Source organism: Equus asinus, chromosome 11, assembly GCF_041296235.1.
Source record: "Equus asinus isolate D_3611 breed Donkey chromosome 11, EquAss-T2T_v2, whole genome shotgun sequence".
NCBI classification, from domain to species: Eukaryota; Metazoa; Chordata; class Mammalia; order Perissodactyla; family Equidae; genus Equus; species Equus asinus.
The window spans coordinates 65,495,292-65,517,689 of record NC_091800.1 but is presented as its reverse complement, the minus strand read 5'-3'; positions in this window follow the sequence as shown (position 1 = coordinate 65,517,689).

The following is a 22,398-nucleotide window of genomic DNA, read 5'->3' as shown; positions in this document are numbered from 1 at the left end:
GAGGTTGATGATCCAGTCTTCATTCGTTTTTTCATCTGTCTGACTTGTTATCTTTGATTGTGTTCTAAAACATTGGGATCATGAAAATAAGACTAACTCCTATTAGTCCTATTACGAAGGAACAAAAATTGTAAGAAATACATAATACTTTCCATTGTCACTAAGATTTCAAGGACTTGAAGAAGATAAAAACATGATTGAATTGTTGCCTTTGATATTTGAAATGGTTTTTGGCATTGACAGCCCATGTCTGAGAAAAATGGCCAATCACTAAGTATTCTTCTTGCAAAAAATATAGTTGTAATTAAAAACAAACTGTGAAAACAAGGTGTTCAAACGTATAACTACTGTTTTTTTTTTCTTTTGAGGAAGATTAGCTCTGAGCTAACATCTGCTGCCAATCCTCCTCTTTTTGCTGAGGAAGACTGGCCCTGAGCTAACATCCATGCCCATCTTCCTCTACTTTATATGTAGAGCACCTGCCACAGCGTGGCTTGCCGAGTGGTGCTAAGTCTGCACCCAGGATTTGAACTGCTGAACCCCGGGCTGCCAAGAGGAATGTGTGAACTTAACTGCTGCACCACTGGGCCGGCCCCTAACTAATGTATTTTTAAACCACATTTTAAAACATTTTGGGATGCACTAAAATAACATTTGATTATATAAAAAGGAATTTGTACTTTATCAATAAAAAATAATTATGCATTTTTTCATATTTAAAAGTGGTATAAGAAGTTAATGCCAATTCTTTTTTAGATTATTGTGCAATGTCACCATTTTGACATTAACCACCATGATTAATCCAAAAATAGTTTTCTTTAGAAGTGATTTGCTCAAATATGTGTTAACATTACCATATAAATGATGAGTAGTTAAATTTATTGTTAGTAAATGGAAATTCTATTATTGCACACACTTACCACCTCTCTTGCAATCTGATCTATTTTAAATGTATTCTTTAACATAATTATATAAAGACAAATTTAATCTTAATATGTCAGAAAGTATTATCATCTTGCAAGCCGTGCTCCAAGGTTAATAATGTCTGGGAATATAAAGTGTTTTTGACTGTAAGATTAGTCTTTCTATTTGAAAAAGGCTTTAAATTTCATTTCAAAGGAGATTTCACACCCCATGAAATTTAAACTATGACATTTAGAAAACATTCAGTTTATTATAATGCACTGAAAAATTATAGTGCAAGTGCTTCTTGTTCCTATCCATCAAAACTGTTGCTAGAAATGTAAAGGTAGTATTTTCTTAGGTAAAAATTATGTGATATGCTGAAAAAAAAAATGAATGCCTCCTACTGTTCATCCTGAAGTCAGGTAATTACTGCTTCAATTATGTTCCAGAATGCTTTGAAATTAGATCCTACAGTTGTTTTCAGTAGAGTTTATGTTTAGATAACCTTTTGTTCATTGAGTTTTCCATTTATTCAAAAGTTTATGAAGTGCTCCGTATGCTTTAAAAATAAGTTTTGAGAAAATCTTTTTATGTATTCCTAATATTACTTCTATGTCACAAACTAATACTGAGTTCATGAGGCACAAAAATGTGACACTTTTAAATACTAATGTGAAGATTTTATTTGTCCTCATATAGTATTTTTAGATGTTCTTGCTAGAGCTCAAGTTTGATTTGAGTGTCTTGTTTTTAATATTTTTCTTTTCAAAACAAAATATTTTTGAACACTGTTGAAAAAATTTAAGAAATTCACATTAGATTCATACAAAATTTAGGATCCTAATACTATTTTTATTATTTGATAATACATTACTCATGAGTTTTAGATCATATTCATCATGACCTAAAATTACACTTTAACATCCATCTCGATTTTTAAGAGAATTTGAAACTGACCTAGCTGCTCAATATTTCTAAGTTCTTAAGTGATATAAGCCACACTTTGAGTAATAATGGCAGACAGCAGACACTCAATAAACATTAGTTGAATGAGTACATGGATGATGTTTATATAAGGCAGAAATAATGTGAGTTATACATGTTTTAGTGTCAAACAATAAAGACTAAATCATGTTCTGACAAAGAAGATGTGTGCCTATATTTCACCTCTGTAAAAATGTCATAATCTTAAACAAAGACAGCCATTTACAGTCCAGGCTGATTTATATATAGGTTTTCAGGAAGAAGTGAGCAGCAATAAGACCCCCACACCCAGCACCTATGAGCTGATAAAAAAATGTTGCCTTAGTGCTCAACAGGTCAGAGGTGAAAATAAGTCCGTTGGAAGTAATCAAAATTAGATGGTTCTGATGCAGTTTTGCAGCCCAAATTTACACCAGCTGGATAGTTCAAAAACCCTGGAGTGAAGGCATGAAGTTATTTTTAACAAGAACGAGACTTGTAGTTTCCCTAAGCTTCTGGCAGAAGCAAATAGGAATCTTATCTGAAAAATGTCACTTTGTTCTAGGTATCAAAGATTCCCCACAAATAATTTTTTGAAGCACATTAAGCAGGACTAGTCAAAAATATACATGCATAGAAAAAAGGCACAGGGAGAGAATTGGCAGAAAAAAATTCAAAGCTGAAAGAGACCCGAAAATTCTTCATATACTGGAAATATCAGCTAAAGATTAGGAAACAACTATTATTTTTATAATTTTATATTATAAAACACAAACTTTTATACAGCTGAAAAGAACATAAAAGTATAAAAGTTGACCAAGCATATTTGAAAAAGCGTGAAATAAAACTTCTAGAAATAAAAATTACAATAACAAATATTGAAGACTCAATGGATAGGTTTAATGATTGATTACAGACAGCTGAAATAGAATTAGGTAGAAGAAAGATCAGAAGAAACTACCTAGGGCATGCTTCATAGAGAGACCAGTTAGGTGGTATGGAAGGTTTTGTTGGATCGTGAAGGTATGTGTTCTGTAAAGACATGAAGAACAATAAATGTGGGTTGGTGAATATATTTCATCCTCCCGTGCTTTCCCTCCAGTAGTTTGGAAGTTATCTACTTCATATCTTTTACCAGTTTGCTTATAAATTACAAGATGCACCTTTCATTTTGCTAATATTGATCAACAAAATTAGCCTCTTACTGGCTAACACAAGGATTTTACTTTATGCTTATTCTCATCCCAACTTATGCATTAGTGTTGTCATGTGTTTTTGTTCTTATCATTTTAATCCACTATGACATTATTATTATTGATCATCCTTCCAAAAGAAGAAAAGAAAGGATTGAAAAAGAAGCATTTAAGAAGCAGGGCAAGGTCTGGTTCCATGGCCGAGTGGTTAAGTTTGCACACTCTGCTTTGGCATCCTAGGGTTTTGCCGGTTTGGATCCTGGGTGCAGACATGACACTGCTCATCAGGCCATGCTGAGGTAATGTCCCACATAGTAGGACTAGAAGATCTTATAATTAGAATATACAAGTATGTATCAGGGTTGGGGGCTGCTTTGGGGAGAAGAAGAAAAAAAAAGAAGAAGATTGGCAACAGATGTTAGCTCAGGTGCCAATCTTTAGAAAGAAGCAGGGCAATTAGAAAGTTCAAAATAGGATGTCAGCATCATGGCGGAGTGAGTTGTTCCCTTTGTCTCTCCCTCCAAGTTACAACCAGTAGGACATCTATTGACCAACAAAGGACTCCCTGAAGAGCACACCAGAATGCCCAAGAGGTCCATACATCTATATACTGAAGGTGGGTGCACTGGGACTCCAGGAAGCAGTGTAACTAGGGGAGCATCCCCCTCTCCCTCCCCTGTTGGTGATGATTTTGATGCAAGTCTTTCCAGCAGTGGTGATGATTTGAACCACAGATACCCCCAGCAGGGGTGGCAGTGCCCTGACCTGAGGTTTCAAAAAGTGCAATGGTACTGGAAGCCAGAAGCTGCAGGAGAAGCAATGGCACTTGTGACTTAGCCTCTGCTCCTCCTTCAGCAGTGGCAGGTGGCATCTTCAACCTGACAATGCCTCTGGCAGAGGCAGTGGAGGATGGAAAGAGCAGGCTCTCAAATATAGCCAGAAGCAGCTCAGAATCAAAGTAACCAAAGCCTTACCCAAGTAAGAAAGATATCTACTACCACAAATGTGCCAGCAGAGAATCAACTTATCAAGCATGATGAAGAACTATAGTAACATGGCAGAACATAAAGGAAATAACAACTCTCCATAAACCAAACTTGAAATCACAGAAGATTGAGATAAAGTTGACAGAGAATTTACAATAGCTGTCATGAAGAAACTCAATGAGTTACAAGAAAACTCAGAAAGACAATTCAATGAGCTCAGGAATAAAATTAATGAACAGGAGTACTTTACCAAATAGTTTGAAACTTAAAAAAAATTCTGAAGATGAAGAACACAATTAACGAGATGAAAAGTAAAGCAGAAATCATTGGAAATGGAACAGACCATATGGAAGAGAGAATTAGCAGGCTCTAAGATAGAAGTCTAGAAATGATTCAGGTGGAAGAGGAGAGAGAACTAAGATTTTTTAAGAAATGAAGAAATTCTATGAGAAATATCTAACTCAGTTAGGAAAAGCAACATAAGGATAATGGGTATCCCAGAAGGTGAAGAGAGGGAGAAAGCAGTAGAGAGCTTATTCAAAGCAATAATAGCTGAGAACTTCTTAAACCTGGGGAAGAAACTGGACATGCAACTACATGAAGCTAATAGAACTTCTAATTATCTTAACACCAAGAGACCTTATCCAAAGCACATTATTTTAAAACCATCAGAAATCAAGGACAAATAAAGAATATTAATGGCAACCAGAGAGAAGAAAATAGCTTAGAAAGGAATCCCCATCAGGCTATCAGTGAATTTCTCAGTGGAAACTCTATAGGGCTAGGAGAGAGTGGAGTGATATATTCAAAATATTGAAAGACAAAAACTATCAGCAAAGAATACTCTTTCTAGCAAAGTTATCCTTCAGATACAAAGTAGAAATAGAGCCCCAGGCAAACAAAAGCTGAGGAAGTTCATTGCCAGTAGATCTGCCTTATGAGAAATGTTGAAAGGAACCCTCCCACCTGAAACAAAAAGACAAAGGTATACAAACCTTTGAGAAAGGTGATAAACAGACAGAACCAGAAAATTGCAACTCTGTATCTGAATAAATTAGCAAAGTCTTAATTATAACATAAAAGCTAAAGGGAAAGAAAGGATCAAAAATAACTAGAACCACTTCAATTTGGTAACAAAAACATAGAAGGGGAAGAGGAAAAGGATGGAACCTCCACAGGCTCATGGAGATAAGATACTATCAGCAGAGAAAGGACTATCTCATCTAGGAGATCTTTTATACAAACTTCATGGTAACCACAAAACAAAAAATCAGAGCAGAGTCACAAATCATAAATAAGGAGGAAACAGAAAAATATTACAGAAAACCACCAGGATGAAATGGTAGACAGAAACACAAGGAAAAAGAAACAATGGAAATACAGAGCAACCGAAAACAAAAGATAAAATGGCAGTATTAAACCCTCAAATATCAATAATCACGCTAAATGTAAATAGATTGAATTCTCCCATCAAAAGACAAAGAATGGCTGGATGGATTAAAAAACAAGACCCAACAATATGCTACCTCCAGAAGACTCATCTCAGTTCTAAAGGCAAACATGGGCTCAGAGTGAAGGGATGGAAGATGATACTCCAAGCAAATGGCAAAAAAAAAAAAAAAAGAAAATGGATGTAGATATACTACTACCACAAAAAATAGACGTTAAGCCATAAAAGATAACAACAGACATAGATGGAAATTATAAATGATAAAAGGGAAATTCCACCAAGAAGACATGACATTTATTAGTATCTATGCACCTAACATAAGAACACCAAAGTATACAAAGCAACTGTTAGCAAATGTAAAGGTAGAAATTGCAACAAAAAGAATAAATACCTAGGAATAAATTTAACCAAGGAGGTCAAAGACCTATACACTAAAGACTACAAGACATTACTGAAATAAATTGAAGAAGACACAAAGAAACGGAAAGATATTCCGTGTTCTTGGATTGGAAGAATAAACATAGTTAAAATGTCTGTATTACCTAAAGATTCTACAGATTCAATGCAATCCTAACCAGAATCTCAATGACATTTTTCATAGAAATAGAATAAAGAATTCTAAGATTCATATGGAACAACAAAAGACCCTGAATAGTGAAAGCAATCTTGAGAAAACACAACAAACCTAGAGGTATCACACTCCCTGAATTCAAAATACATCACAAAGCGGTAGTAATCAAAACAGGATGGTACTAGCAGAAAAACAAATGTACAGATCAATGGAACAGAATTGAGAGACCAGAAATAAACCCACATGTCTATGGACAGCTAATCTTTGACAGAACAACCAAGAATATACAATTGAGAAAGGAGTCTCTCCGATAAATACTGTTGGGAAAACTGGACTGCCACATGCAAAAGAATGAAAGTAGATCGTTATCTTACACCATACACAAAAATTGACTCAAAATGGATTAAAAACTTTAATGTAAGACCTGATACCATAAAAATCCTAGAAAAAAACATAGGTAGTATGCTCTTTGACATCAGTCTTTCAATATCTTGAAAACCATGCCTGCCCAGGCAAGGGAAACAAAAGAAAAAAATAAACAAATGGGACTACATCAAACTAAAAAGCTTCTGCATAGCAAAGAAAACCATTAACAAAACTAAAAGACAACTTATCAACTGGGAGAAAATATTTGCAAATTAAACCTAATAAGGGGTTAATATCCAAAAGATATAAAAACTTACATAACTCAACAACCAAAAAAAAGAATAACCTGATCAAAAAATGGGCAGAGGATATGAACAGACATTTTTCTCAAGAAGATATAGAGATGGCCAACACGTACATGAAAAGATGTTTAACCTCACTAATTATTAGAGAAATGCAAATCAAAACTACAATGAAATATCACCTCACATCCATCAGAATGGCTATTATTAAAAAGATAAGAAATAGGTGTTGGAGAGGATGTGGAGAAGAATGAATACTCATACACTGCTGGTGGGAATGTAAATTGGTGCAGCTGCTACGGGAAACAGTATGGAGATCTCTCAAAAAGTTAAAAAGAGAGATACTGTATGATCCAGCCATTCCACTACTGGGTATTTATCCAAAGAACATGAAAACACTAATTTGAAAAGATCTATGCACAGCTATGTTCATTGCAGCATTATTCACAATAGCCAATACTTAGAAGCAACTTAAGTGGGGCTGGCCCTGTGGCTGAGGGGTCAAGTTCATGCTCTCCATGTGGGTGGCCCAGGGTTTCATCAGTTCAGATCCTGGGCACAGACCTAGCACTGCTCATCAAACTATGTTGAGGCAGCATTCCACATAGCACAACTAGAAGGACCTACAACTAGAATATACAACTATGTAATGGGAGGCTTTAAAGAAGAAGAAAAAAAAGATTGGCAACAGGTGTTAGTGCACAGCAACCTAGGTGCCCAGCAATGGATGAATGGATAAAGAAGATGTGGTACATATGTATACATTGGAATACTACTCAGCCATAAAAAGATGAATCTTGCCATTTGCGACAACATGAATGGACCTTGTGTGTTTTATGCTAGGTGAAATAAGTCAGATGGAGAAAGACAATTACCATATGATTTACCTCATATGTGGAAGATAAATAAACAAACACATAGACATGGGGAATAGATTGGTGGTTACCAGGGAGGAAGGGGATGGTAGGAGGGTGAAAGGGGTAAATGGGCATGTGTCTATGGTGATGGCCGGAAACTAGACTTTTGGTGGTGAACACAATGTACTCTATACAGAAGTAAAAATATAGTGATGCACACCTGAAATTTATATAATGTTATAAACCAACGTGACCTCTATAAAGTAAAAAACAGACAAACAAATAACATGGTAGACTTGAATACGAATAGATCAGTAAGTACATTAAATATAAATTGTCTAATTACCCAATTTAGATAAAAATATTAAATGAAATTATCTGAAAGAAAAGTATTATGAAAAACACAAGTAAACTATGAATCTATATAAAAAGTGAAAAGCAAAAGAGTAAAAAAGGCAACTGCAAATAAAATCCAAAACAAAGCTGAAGTATCTACTCAAATATTAGAAAAAATAGAATTTAAGGTCCATAGCATTACTAGAGATAAAAATGATCATTTGATAGTGCTAAAAGTTTCATTTTCCTAGGAACATAAAATGACTTTGAGTTTGTATGTATCTAAAAATATAGTTCCCAAATGTGCCAAGCAAATATAGACATGCAGGGAACACTGACAGGTCCACAATCATAGCAGTATAATTTAGCAAATATCATCAGTAATTGATAGAAAGTGAACAAAATCAGTACAGAATATAGAAGACTTCTGGGATGTGATTAACAAATATGACCTAATGGATTCAAATAGAACACCATATCACATGGCTATAGAATACACCTTCTTTTCAGGCACACATAAGATATTCACCAAAGTTGATCACACAAAACTTGACCATAATGCAAGTTTCCATGTATTTCAAAGGATTGCTATTACCACGCCTATATGATTGAACCTAGAGTTCAATTGGTAATCATTAATAAAATTAAGTGGATTATTTCTGCTATGTATTGGTTTGACATCATTTCAAGTCCACTGTTTTACGACAAAGACTAAAAAAAGTTGTTTCAATATAGGAATGAAGTATGTTGTACCAGGATGTCATCATCTCATCTGTTATTGTCAATAAGAACTCAGTAGCTCAGTTGATGAGGAACCCTGCTGGGGGCTGATCGGCAAGAACACATAGGGAAGCAACTATGACAAGGGTACATTTAGACTATAAATACCCAGAGTTTGTGAGAAATATCTGAGAATTTTGGTCTTTGCAAGGCAACACTTTGCTGACCTAAATAAACTCTCCAAAGACGTTGGGCATTAGCTCTTATTGTGGTAAGGCCCACTCCCTTATAGGTAGTAATGACAAACCTCACAGTGGCCCCATGAAGGAGACCAGCCTGCCTGCCAACACTGGCACAGTCGATCCCTAGCCACAAGGGACTTTTATTCTGCACTAGCAGCTGGAAGTCAGCTCTCTGGATCCCGGGTGAGGACATGGCACCACTTGGCATGCCATGCTGTGGTGGATGTCCCACAAATAAAGTAGAGGAAGATGGGCATGGATGTTAGCTCAGGGTCAGTCTTCCTCAACAAAATAAAAAGAGGAGGATTGGCAGTAGTTAGCTCAGGGCTAATCTTCCTCAAAAAAAAAAAAAAAACTGGACTGTTGGTGGTGAACACAAGGCAGTTTATATAGAAACTGAAATCTAGGGATGTACACCTGAAATTTACACAATGTTGTAAGCCAATAGGACCTCAGTAAAAAACAAAAACAAAAATAGTACACCTCAGAATAAATTTGGACTTTGTTCCTTTCATCTCTGCTTGCCTGGAACAATAGTGTGGTTAATCTATCATTGGTTTGGAATATGTTATATTATTCCTTTATTGGCTTATTAAGAGACATTATCTCTTATGCTATTGGTTTGCAAAACTATTGTAAATCCTACAGTGACCCTGTGTTAAATAAACTATTGGCAAAGGCAGTCTCAGTTTCTGATCATAATTTTGCCCCCTAAAACAAAACAATTTCTGTACCTTTGGTAATTAAGAAATTAACTAAAGTATCCATGCGTTAAAAATAAATCATCACAGGTACAGAAAATGATGAAAAACAAAGAAAATTTTAGGGAAAATACTACTATGTCTTAAACTACTAGAAAACAGATAAAACATTACTTATTTAGAAAATAAGTTGAAAATTAATGAGTTAAACATCAATTTCATGAGTTATAAGAAGAAATACAAAACAAATCCAAATAAAGAGAAAGATAACACCAATGTAGATGAAAGCAGAAATTAATGTTATGGAAATAACCACTGAGAAGTTTGAATAAAGCCAAAAAATTGTTCTTTGCAAAGGCAATAAAAATAGAAAATTGTTTTTTGGGGGGGGGGGGTGAGGAAGATTCACCCTGAGCTAACGTCCATGCCAATCCTCCTCTACTTTGTATGTGGGTTGCCACCACAGCATAGCTGATGAGTGGTGTAGGTCCACACCTGGGATCTGAACCCATGAACCTGGGCCACTGAAGCGGAGCATGACAAACTTAACCACTGCGTCGTGGGCCTCGTTCCCAAAATAGACAAAATTTGATCAATGATACTGATTGATAAAGTAGAAGGCACAAATAACTCATACCAGAATGAAAAAGGAGATTTTAGATTTTACAGAGATTTTAAAGAGATAAAGTGAAGAATTTCTGAACAATCTTTAGGCCAACACACTTGAAAATTTAGATAAAATGGGCAAGGTCTTAAAAAAAGGTACAGCTTAGCAAATCAAAGAAAGAAGGAGCCTGAACTAGTAGTCAAAAATCTTCTGGCACAGAAAATTTCAGGCACTATAGATTTTAATGTGTTATTATTATAGAAAAAGATAATAATGGCAAAGCATTATAAATATGATAAACGGCAAATTAAGACACTTAAAAAGCATTTCCTCAGCTTACAGATGGTATGATCAGATTGCTGTGAAGTTGCAGGGCCTCAGGCCGTAAAGAAACAGATGCTTGCTGTTGTATTCATGACCATCTCATCCAAGCACGAACATCTCCATTCTCTAGATCTTAATCCTCGATCATTTTTTGTCACAGCATTAAAGGACTAAATGTCAGACCATGTGCATATTGGCATGTTTGCCCTTCTTTGAACCTTTATAAGACAGAAAGGATGAAAAAAATACTGATGTATCATATTTAGCATTCCAGCCTGCCACCGTGTGGACATTTGAACTTCAAAAAGAGTAAAATCAGCAGATTAGAAAGAATGTTGGGTCTTTCTAATCTTTGAATTTTCAAACCACATGAGCGATCGTGGTCAATCAATTTTATTTTTAGTGTGTCTGCCTCCAATAAGTTTGATCATATGAAGAAAAGGCAATATGAATTCTTTGGAACTTAAAAATAATTATATTGGACACCTTCTAATGAGTCTTACTTTTAAGAACACACAGAAATTTCCATATGTAGCCATAAGCTTTCAATTTCTTTTTTCCTCACCTTGAAGTTGAATGTAATTTAAGCATTTTATTAAACTCGAATGTATTTAAGCTTATTATTTCTTGATCCTGTTTCACAATGACATGTAATAATAATAAAAATAATGATTAAAATAATAATTACCATTCTATTGGCTAGTGTTTATTGAGATGCTTAATATAGCTCAGCACTATCCTAAGCACTTTAATAATAGCTAACAGTTATTAGTATATTTCAAATACTTTATATGGATTATAGAAATTTAGTGACTTGCCCTTGGCTATTAACTGGCCAAACTGGGTTTCAAACCAAGGAGACTGAATCCAGGGAGTGGTTCTCAACTCTAGTGTACAACAGGATCACCTGCAGGGCTTGTTAATCAGTAATTGATGGTCCCACTCTTAGTAGGTCTGTATGGGGCCTAAGAATTTGCATTTCTAACAGGTTCCTAGGTGAAGCAGATGCTCCTGGTTCAGGGACTACACTTAGAGAAATATTGTTGCAGGACCTGTGCTCTGAAGCACTTATGCTGTTTTGCCTCCCTGCAGCATCTCATTTAATCCTGTCAATGACTCTGAGAGATGTACTATCATTATCTCAATGTCTATGTAGGAAAATTGAGAATGTGAAAGATTAAGTACATTACTCACCTTCAAACACCTAGTAAATAATAGAATCAGAATTTGAACCCATGTCTATCTATTTCTTTTGGAATGTGTGTACGATTTAAAAATAGTTTAATATAGATTTTAAATCCTAACTAAAATCGAACATTTGTAGACTCCATGATTCTCTGTGAAACTATACGCAATAGTTTTTTGGAACATGTTTTAAAAACCACTGCAGAGTCCAAAATTTTAACCACCGTTCTAACATAAGTTAAAAATAACCAAGACCAATCGATGCATTCCTAGGAATCACTTAAAGAAAATCAACCCACTTTTGTCTTCTTTCTACTAATTCTAAAAATTTATTGCTACTTACAATGAACAGCATTTTCTGAGGTATTGTTTATTTTGAATAATTCTTTATTAAACTAACGTTTTTGATTTAAAATTAATAAATGATTAAAAATGGTGAAGAAAATTTTCTCTCCAGATTGTACTATATATTCTCTAGTTTAATGACAATCCAGAACAGTTTACTAAACTAAAAGAATTCCCAAATTAAATTATAAATTCACAGTGGAAAAAAGGACATGATGAAATTATAGAGTTTGAGAAGATTATAAATCTAAATTCTTGCATATTTCTTTCTCACTGAGTACTTGGACCCTGGTTCCTCTTTTTCCTAGTCCACAGGGATTAATGCACAAGGATCAAAGGGTTTCACCCTGACCATTGCTGTTGCCTAGTCTTCAATTTTTTAAAGTACAATGTTACTTTTAGATCAAAGCCTTCTTTTGGGTGGTCTTTCTGCTTAAGAGGCAGAGATGGTGTGGCAGGAGGATTTGAAAATCCATGTGGTGTCCCATTTGGACAAAGGTAGCTACAGTAGAGATTTCAGGAGGATATGGGAAAGCTGTATTTTAGAGTTCACTTTTACAATGTTTATCTTGGTTTTTGAAGATGTCAGGAAATAACTTTGGCATTAATAGTAAATAGTTTGCTTAGATGTTTTAATTCATAATCTCAGGAGCTTCATTTGTAAGTCTAGCCAAAAGCTTGCCATCTTACCTTTGCTGTTTACTCATAGGGAGCTTAAGGCACTAAGCTCTGGGTTCACTTGGGCTAGAGCAATGTGACTGCCTGACTTCTTCCACTTTCTTTTCTTTTCTCTTTGAAGCATCTTTAAAAATGAGCTTATTTCAGAGAAAAGCAAATATTACACTGTACTATTAATATTTTAGTGCCATTTAAAATATTTATTAGAATATATTTCTTTCTTATGTGTGATTTTAAAAGGTTTTTGGTTTTCTTAACTGATCCAATATAACTGCAGGTTCAATTTCAAATCACGTAATTGAAAAATAAAAAAACTTAGGAACATTATAATTCACCTCAACAACTCTTCATCCTAGGTAAATCCACTTTATTTGTTGAGGATGGTAAGTGGATTGGGGACTCCTTGGTGAGGTGTGTTTTAGAGATCCATGGAAAAACACACTCTTTACCTTTCTCCATATCAACCAGCAAGATTATTTTACATGTGACATGTAGGTGTCACGATGCCATTTCTGGCACCATGATTAATAGGGTTCTGAGGCTGATTCTCACAGCAGAAAGAAAATCCTTTATTTTGCCTTGAATTTTTGGAGAAAGGATGACAAGTCAGAGCAAGAATAAACACTCCGTGGCTTCAAGATTTCTCAGTCTAACTTTCTTTAATTTTTTTCCCATCTATTCTTTCCTGAGCTATTAGAAAACTCTCCCAATGTCCCTATCCCCCTAAATGCTTTGAGTGCTGATAACCATGAAGAGATAAACTGTCCCATGGCTACCTTGCTTTTAGTGACCAAATAGACTGTCCTTGGGATTTTTTTCCTCAGTTCTGAGCTCATGCACCATTTTACAGAGCTTTAACTGCATCTCTAGTTTAATGATAAAGCTGGTGCTTAATTTCTATGATGTAAAAAAAATAATTTCCTTACCTTAATTCCATTATTGAAATTTCTTTCTTTTGTAAACACTTCGAGTTTATTTCTACTGCCATATTCCCTTTCAGTTTTTATTTGGTCAAGCTACAGGCATTTACTTTTTTCAATCTTTCTTCATAAATCAGTCCTTTTAGTTCTATTGGCCTTTTTATAAGTCATTCTTGAATTCTCACGTAAAACGCTAATTACAAAACTATGTAATCTCAACACATTTCTGAAGCATAACATGTCTGACAAGATTAAGTATATTTCTGTGTATTTTATGAAAAAGGAGCTCTCACGGGACTGTTGTACTTGTCTTCACGCATCTACCTGGTATCAGTAAAAGTGGAATAATGTGCGTGGATTACCACACCCACTTGAACCTCTGCGAATAGTGTTTCTATTGGGGTGATGTTTGTCTTCTCACAAAACTGTAAACAACTTGAGGGCAGGGACTATGTCTATTTTCCTGTTGGCACAGTAATATTTGTATTGAAATGAGAGTGAATGATTGAATTTTGAGTTGAAAATTTGAGTTTGTAGTGTTATGGCCCAAAGTGAAAAATCAATATTTGTGAAATTGGGATTATAGGTTCTTTTTAGCAGGGAGCTAACAGAAGTGCTTGAGTTGAAATAATTGTATCACCTGCCCCATCCCTGATATTACATACTATTTTATCTGCAGGAAAAAATGTCAATCTTTAGGCTAAAAAGGATTGAGATGTTGACTAGAATGTGTTAATATTTTTGAAAATTTATCAGATTGCATTAGTCAGCTCAGGCAGCTGCAACAGAATACCAAAACGGGGTGGCTTAAACAACAGAAATTTATTTTCTCACAGTTCTAGAGGCATCAAGTACAAAATCAAAGTGGTACAAATGTGATTTCTGGTGAGAGCGCTCTTCCTGCCGTGTAGATGGCCTTTCCTCTGTTTGTGTGGAGAGAGAGACAGAGAGGGAGAAAGAGAGATCTTTTGTGTCGTGTCTCTTCCTCTTTGTATAAGGACACTAGCCCTTTGGATTAGGATCCCACTCAATGACCTCATTTAACCTTAATTACCTCTCTAAAGGCCCTATCTCCAGATAGCGTACCCTTGGAGGTTAGGGCTTCAACCGATCAATTTTAGAGGGGTACAATTCAGTCCATAATACATATTTACCACCTCAAGTAATACTCATTCTTTTGTAGTGCTCCATTCATTGATGCTGAATCATGCATGCTTGAGGCAGGAATGGGAGAGGGGTGCAGTGGCAATACAGCAAAGAATGATGAAGGCAGTGCTTAGTTTTCTTAATTTAGATTTTAAAAATCCTGACACCGACAACCAGTTCTCTGATTCTCCAGACACCAACTGGTGTCCAATATTTCAATTCAATTCTGACACAAACTACCTGGAGTTAGTGCAGATACCACAGAATAAGAGCTTAGTCCACAGGACTTCCCTCCACTTCAGATGCCAGTCACAAGTCTTGGGCGATCTTCTGATAACTGGCTATAAACCAGTGGTTCCCACAACCACCTCCTCAGGTTCAACAATTTGATAGAATGGCTCACAGAACTCAGGAACACACTTTACTTATATTTATTGGTTTATTATAAAGGATACAATGTAGGAAGAGACAAATAGAAGGTGTGGGGGAAAAGATGTGTGGAGCTTTTATACCTTCTGTGCGTCCACCATTCTTCCTCCCAACCCCTTGATGTGTTTACCAACCTGGAAGCTGTCTGAATCTCATTCAAGATTGTTTATAGAGCTTAACTTCTAGACCATTCTTCACTTCCCAGACGTCAGGAAGTAGGGCTGAAAGTTCCAACTCCCTAATCATTTGGTCTTTCTGGTGACCAGCCCCCATTCTAAGGCTAAATAAGGGCCCCATCCTACATCACTTCACTTCATTATCATAAACTCAGACGTGATCCAAATATGCTCCTTATGAATAACACAAGACACGCACATTCCTCAGGAAATTTTCGCATTTTAGGAGCTCTGTACTAGGAACTAGGGACAAAGAACAAATATATTTCTGTATTATAGCACACCATGTTTAAAGAGTATAGCAGAAAAAGTAGTCTTGAAGTCAGACTTTCATTTAAGGCTCAAACTCCAGGGAAAAAGGGTCTCTGAATTCCAAAGTCCATTCTATAAATATCAAGATCTAGAATCTAGAGGGCTTAAGAATTTTAGGATGTATGCAGGAATCGATGTGAAAGCTCTTTTTCTGACTGAAAGGAGGTAATGGTTTAACCAGTTTGTTCAAAGGGGAAGAAATGGAGAAGAGAGAGTAAGCATTAAAAATAGGTGAGTGTTTCTGAGAGGGCCCTGGCCTTGGACTCTCCTGAAATTGAATCTCTGGGGAGCTGGGCATTATCAGTTTTCCCAATAACATTGAAGATCCCTGAGCAAAGAAGACTTGCATTGCAATATGGATCTAGATTCCTGGAAGTGGTTGTTCTTACGGAATTTCCTAAACTATGCTGAAAATTTGGAAAGCTTTTTTCTTCTCAACTTTACATTATATGACATTCCATGCTTGCAATTAAAATTAATTATGTTCTTTTTCATATTCTAAATAAATGAGTCTACTTCTATATCAAATATGTTAGAGAGGGCCTAGAATGTGGTCTGTCTTCTGGATTTGAGTAGTTTTATCAATACCTCCAGAAATGCTATTTGTTGGCCTCCTTTTTTGAATACGAGGCTGCTAATTTACTGGCAACAGCTACTAGAGATGAAAGCAAAGGTAGTGAATGGAGAAGAGACAAATTCTAGTTCTAAACAAATAGAATGTCAGAAAATGTCCGATTGTGTTCAGTAGAACTTCAGAGATGGTGAGATGATTCCGTCACTGTTACGAGTTGTAGCCCAAGACATGACTTTTTGGAGCCATAATCTGATAAAATGGAACTCACAGAAAATGTCTTCTGAGTAATGTTTTTAAAATAGTGAAAAGAGTAAGGAAAATCCATGGCTCCTTGAGTAAAGAATTATTTTTTTTTCTGATAACTGGAATCAACCTCTCGTATATGCATGTCTTTCTGTATGTATATTATCCATACCTTGGATCTATAATTTTAAGATTCTTGAAGTTTTGAAAGACAAAGAAGGTTACATACCATTGCTCTAAACAGATTCTGTGGAAACTTTGTAGAGGCCCTCAGGAGAATACAAATTGGAAAATATTTGAAAAACGTTGATCAGAAACAAGTTATGATAACTTATTAAAAATTGTGCTTTCCTGGTTACAACAAAAGAATCTTTTCCCTCAAATACCAGAAAGAGATTTTTATACTTTGACCCTTTTATTGTGTTGTCCATGTATTTTAAATGATAACATCACTTGGTAATTCCTGCTTCACTCTTTAACCTAATAAAATGGTTGAATTTCAGATTTTAAAAAGTATCAGTAGAGATAGGAAATGACAATCTTTATCGAAGCTTTCAAAATGAGGGGAGATAACCACATCAGCTTTGGAGTCACATAGTGGAATTACTGTTTGATAAAATCACTCCTATTGAGATCATTACAGCAACTAAAACTGTAATGAGGTCTGAGATGCAATTTCCATATTCAGAATTCCTTCACACAACGTCTTATGCTGATCTTTCAAGGTACTTTGCACATTTCAATCACTTTCTGCGTGGACATTTTCCCCCCTAGGCTCGTGGTGAGCATGGAATTGAGCCAATGTGTTTTCCTTCCTAGGGCAGCATCAGGAACGGATGTTTGTTATAAGATTTGTCCTGTCTTGCCAACTCTGCTGAGTGTGTCAACCAAGCTGATTACACAGCAATTTAGGTTTTTGGCAAGTTTGTCTCCCATTTGAGTAAGGGTAAAGGTAACGTTCTCTGTAAAAAACACCTCAGTTAATATGTCTGAAAGGCTCCAAGGCAATGCGTGGCAGTTTGGGTGCGGAGGCACGGAGATGGAACCTTGGTAAGGACATGTTCGCTGCAAATGGTAACTGTCACCAGTATGGCTAACTACAGCGGTGGCACCATTTTCTCCCCCTTGTATGTAATTAGGTGCAGGCCCTAAACTATCCTATAATAAGGAAAAAAATTTCACGTCATAGATCTTTATACGTTATCAGGGTTTCACTGTCAAATGTGAATGAATACTGAAAACACTCTCTCAGTCAGATGTTGGTAATTACAGACGGGGAATACGAAATTAAAGCTACCTGAATTTTCGTGTTAGTAACGAGAGGAGGGAAGGAAGCCTGCAGGAGCACACTGTTCAGGGAAGTGGCTAAATAATTGCGCACAGCGCTCAACATTTTGTCTCTATTGAGTAGAATGCCTAAACTCTGAGTATACTTTTTAATTGGTTGGATTCTCCCTAAATGACAGGGAGAAGCATATTATAAACATTTTGATGTGGGATCACAACAAAAAGAAAGATATTTAAGAAGCAGTCACATTCTGTTCATGGCTTCTTGAACTAAAATGCAACAGACAATGAATTACCTCTTTAACGAAGCTAAAGGACACATAATAATAATGTCAATGTCAGCAAAAATATAATACTTATTATGGATTAGGTACTGGCCCAAGCATTTCACACATATTAACTCACTTAATCCTTCCAACAACACTGTGAAGGTGTTAGTGTTATTATTCCCATTTTTACGGATGAGAAACTGAGTCAATGAGGGGTTAAGTAAATTTTCTAAGTCACCACTCTGTGAAGTGGTTAACCTGGGATTCCAATCCGTACAGCCCACCACTAGAGTCCCCTGCTTACACAGTATACCACACTGTCACTGAAGTAATAATAAAACTAACACTTGTCTCAGACCTTCCCAACTATAGACACTGCTAACACAATTAATCCTCACAAAAACCCTCAGGGTAACTACCATTACTACCCATGTTTCTCAGAGGAATACTCTGAGATCCAGAGAGGTTAAGTGGCTTATTGACATCATAGATAATAAACAATGGAGCTGTAACTCATATTTAGAAAATCTTGCTGTAGAATTGCTATTAACTATTCTGCTATTTACCTAACATTTTTTAAGTAGGCAATTAACTTAGCTATGTCCCAGAATCATAATAATCACAATTCAGTGATTTGTTAAGATTGTTCCTTTTTAAATTTTACGTCATTTCTAAGGCTTGAACCAATGAGAAAGCCTTATGCTGAGCAGGGAGCAAGGCTCCTCACATAGGAATTAGTGGATCCATACCTCCTTGGCCAAGGATTTTATGAGTTGTCTTATTGCGTTGATCAACTTTATAGGATTATTAAGACTTTTTCTCCTATTTCTTTGTTGTAGGTATAGTCATAATCTTCATTCACTGGTGGAAAAACATCATGAAATTATTAAGACATATTGTAGCAGAGTGGTTGTGAACATCAGCCCTGGGGCCAAACTGGGTAGTTATGTGATCTGGAGCAAGCTACCTACTTACCTAAGCCTCACTTTACTCATTTATAAAATGGGAATAATAGTAGCCCCTGTATCATAAGATTGTTATGAAGACTAAATGGGTATTTTTATGTAAAATGATTAGAGTAGTGGCTTGCATATTGTAAGTACAATATATGTCTGACAGTACTAACTCTCCAACTCACCTTGCATAATATCACCTCAGGGCCTTTGCACTTGCTCTACTTACTCCCTGGACCAATTTTTCCCGCAGAGGAGTGCACAGCTTATTCCTCATCTCCTTTAGGTTTTTACTCAAATGCAATCTTTAGTGTTGGCTTTCTCTACCCTCTCTAACATTATAATTACTTCCCCAATCTCCTCATTCTGTTTATCCCGTTTCTCTGCTTTCATTTTTCTTATCATTTATGTATCTCCTTGTATTTCTCCCTAGCATTTCTTCTGCTGCTTTATGTTTCTGTTTTCTGGATGCTTTATGTTTTACTAATTTGTCCTGTTGAGAGTCTGTCTTTCCTTATTAGAATGTAAGCTCCATGAGAACAGAGATTTCTTTCTGTTTTGCTCTGGGCTGTGTCCTCCATACCTAGGAGAGCCCTGGCACATAGTAGGTGCTTAATCAATATTTGTCCCATGCATGCAAACATGCATGCATGAATGAATGGATGCTTTTGCAGTGTAAGGAGCTATTACATGTCAGATGTTATGTGATATCTTTGGTTTTGTATTAAAAACGATGCAGACACTTGAGTTTTTATAGAATCATAAAATCTGCTGCTAGCCTTGCTGTGAATTAGAAGAAGATGCTGATTTCTCCGGGGTATAGCTCTGAGCTAGGGCACACAACTTGGCTAGGGAAGAAAAGGATAAATTTCAGGCTGCCACCTATATACAAATTCCTTTTTATTGAGAAGACCTACTGAGATGTTAATATAATAAACTGAAACATATTTTAAAAAACAAACTAAAACTTGGTTAATATCTATCAATCAAATATCTAAGTATTTATCTATCCATCTATCTAATCACTATATGCATGTCAAATATAGGGTTCTAATTTTTTCTTCATCTGTTCTGATGAGGTTGAGATTATTTATTTGACAGCCATGAGTTTTATTTAAATCTTATAAATTTTTTAAAAATATTATAAAGAATAATTACAACAGAGATCTTTACATTTAAAATCTATGAAAATTTGCTTGAAATTTCATCTTTAAATGTAAGGAACTTTTTGCCAGTGGGAAGCAGAGTTTTATTGCTGTTTTAGTTACCTCATTATGGCCTGATTTTGAGCTTTTTGCTTTATCTTAATCAAAGCAAGGAAAAATTCGACAAACTTTATAATAGGATGAACCATTTTCTACCTAGAAAAGTTTAAGAGCTGTGTTTTCTGGCCTCAGTCTAGAAATACTAGGTGGTTCCCGATTCTGTTTTGAAATTTGCGTACATTAGCATGCCTAGATTATATTAGTAATTAAAGATATGTTAAAGCATTAGTATCAAAGATATACAAAAGTATATTTTGCCTCCCCATTTTTTTCTATTCCAGCATATTAATGTAAAGTTTTATTTTTCTTTTCACTATTCACACATTTACACTTAATTCCTTCCCCTAGAGAATTTTTTCTCCATCATCAGTTTGTCTCAGAAAAAATATTGTTAAGTTCCCATAAAATAAGGAAGGTATAATAGCACTGGTGTGCCAGAGTGGCCTCTTAGAGCTTTTTCTCCATTCTTGGCTGAGAGCCTAAATGACTCAGGAGAAGAGCTGATGACTCATATCCAGCATCTTCGATAATCTCCGCAGGCTCCACCTTTCTATGTATATTCTGCTCAGTGTTTCTCTGACTCGAAGTAGCGATTTCTATCCAATTGTCTTATACCTAGACTCTATCTCTGCAATCACATCACTTATACATTTTTCAAGTTTTCAAAATCAGTTTCTTTCCTAGACTCTTTCTCTGAGATTACTTTGGATGTTGCAATTTGCAGATTAGGGGTCCGTCCAACCTGAGCTGAAACCTGTACTTAGAATTTCAGTACGGCCTGGAGTTCAGATACATGGAGAAATGTGCACCCTCTCTTCCAGGGAGTCAGACAACATTCAAAGACAGGGTGCTAATTAAGCTGAGAGTGAAAGGATGGATACCTGTAAATAAGAAAGGATAAGGAAGGGTGAATAAGGCACAGAAGGCAGAGGGAACATTATATACTTGGGTAGTCAAGAGATGGGAGGTCGTGGGTTGTGGGATAAGGTGTTTGGGGGAGGGTGCTGAAAGAAAAGGGTGCACTAGGTGGAATCATAATGGCCTTTTAGGCTTAATTTGAATTTTAGCTTGTTGGCCAGCATTACTCATCCATAATATAATCACCTAAAAACTTACTAAGATTGAATGAGAGATAAAAATCTGGCAATCTTTCAAAAACTAATTATAAAGTACCAAAGTTTTACTCATAATTTGCTTTAAAAGATATAAATTAGAATCACATGAAGGATCTGTATATAATAACATTGCTCTCACTTGCATTGTATCCTGTTTGCTTGAGGGATAGATTTACTGTCAGTGGTCTGGCAATTGTATTTGTCTCTGAGAATGCCCATGGGAGTGGGGGACTCTTTTTAGTATCATTTATCATAAGTAGTGAGATTGAGATCCTCTTAAGAAGATTATATGAAAGATGAGACTGGATAGTTTGGTTGAGGCCTGATTTTGAAAGTCCTTGAATGACCTGCTAAGTAAAGCACTTGAGTGCATTGGAGAGTCATTTCCAGCTCAGATCTGTGTAGCTGAAAGACATCAGGCAGCAATGTGAAGGCAAGTGATTGGAGCCTAGGAGCCAGTTACAAGGAGTTTGCAATATAGAAGTGATGATGACCTGAATTCAGGTCATGTCAATGCGGGTGGATGAAGATGGATTGATGAGTCCCAGCAGAGGTGGAGCAATAGGATGTGGCAACGAAACATTAAGTGGGAAATTAGGGAGATGGAGGAATGAAACAATGATTCCCTGAGGACCACATAATTGGTAGGATGATGGTGTTAAAGAATACAGCAGAGATCACAGAGATGAATCAAGTGTTTGGGGAGAATAATGAATTCAAGTTTGGGCAATTTTGCATTTGAGGCATTCCTGGGACATCTGTGGGGATAAGCCTAAGGATGATAATTATAGTAAATACAAGATTTATCAAGTACTTGCTTGTTGCCAGGCACAGAGCTACATGCATTTTTCTCAATTTAAGGATGATGAAAGTGAGGTTTATTAAAGATAAATAATTTTGCCTCCGAGTGTTGGCTGGGAGTTGAACGTAGACACTCTCACTCCAAAGCGTGTATATACATTCTTAGCTCCTGCACG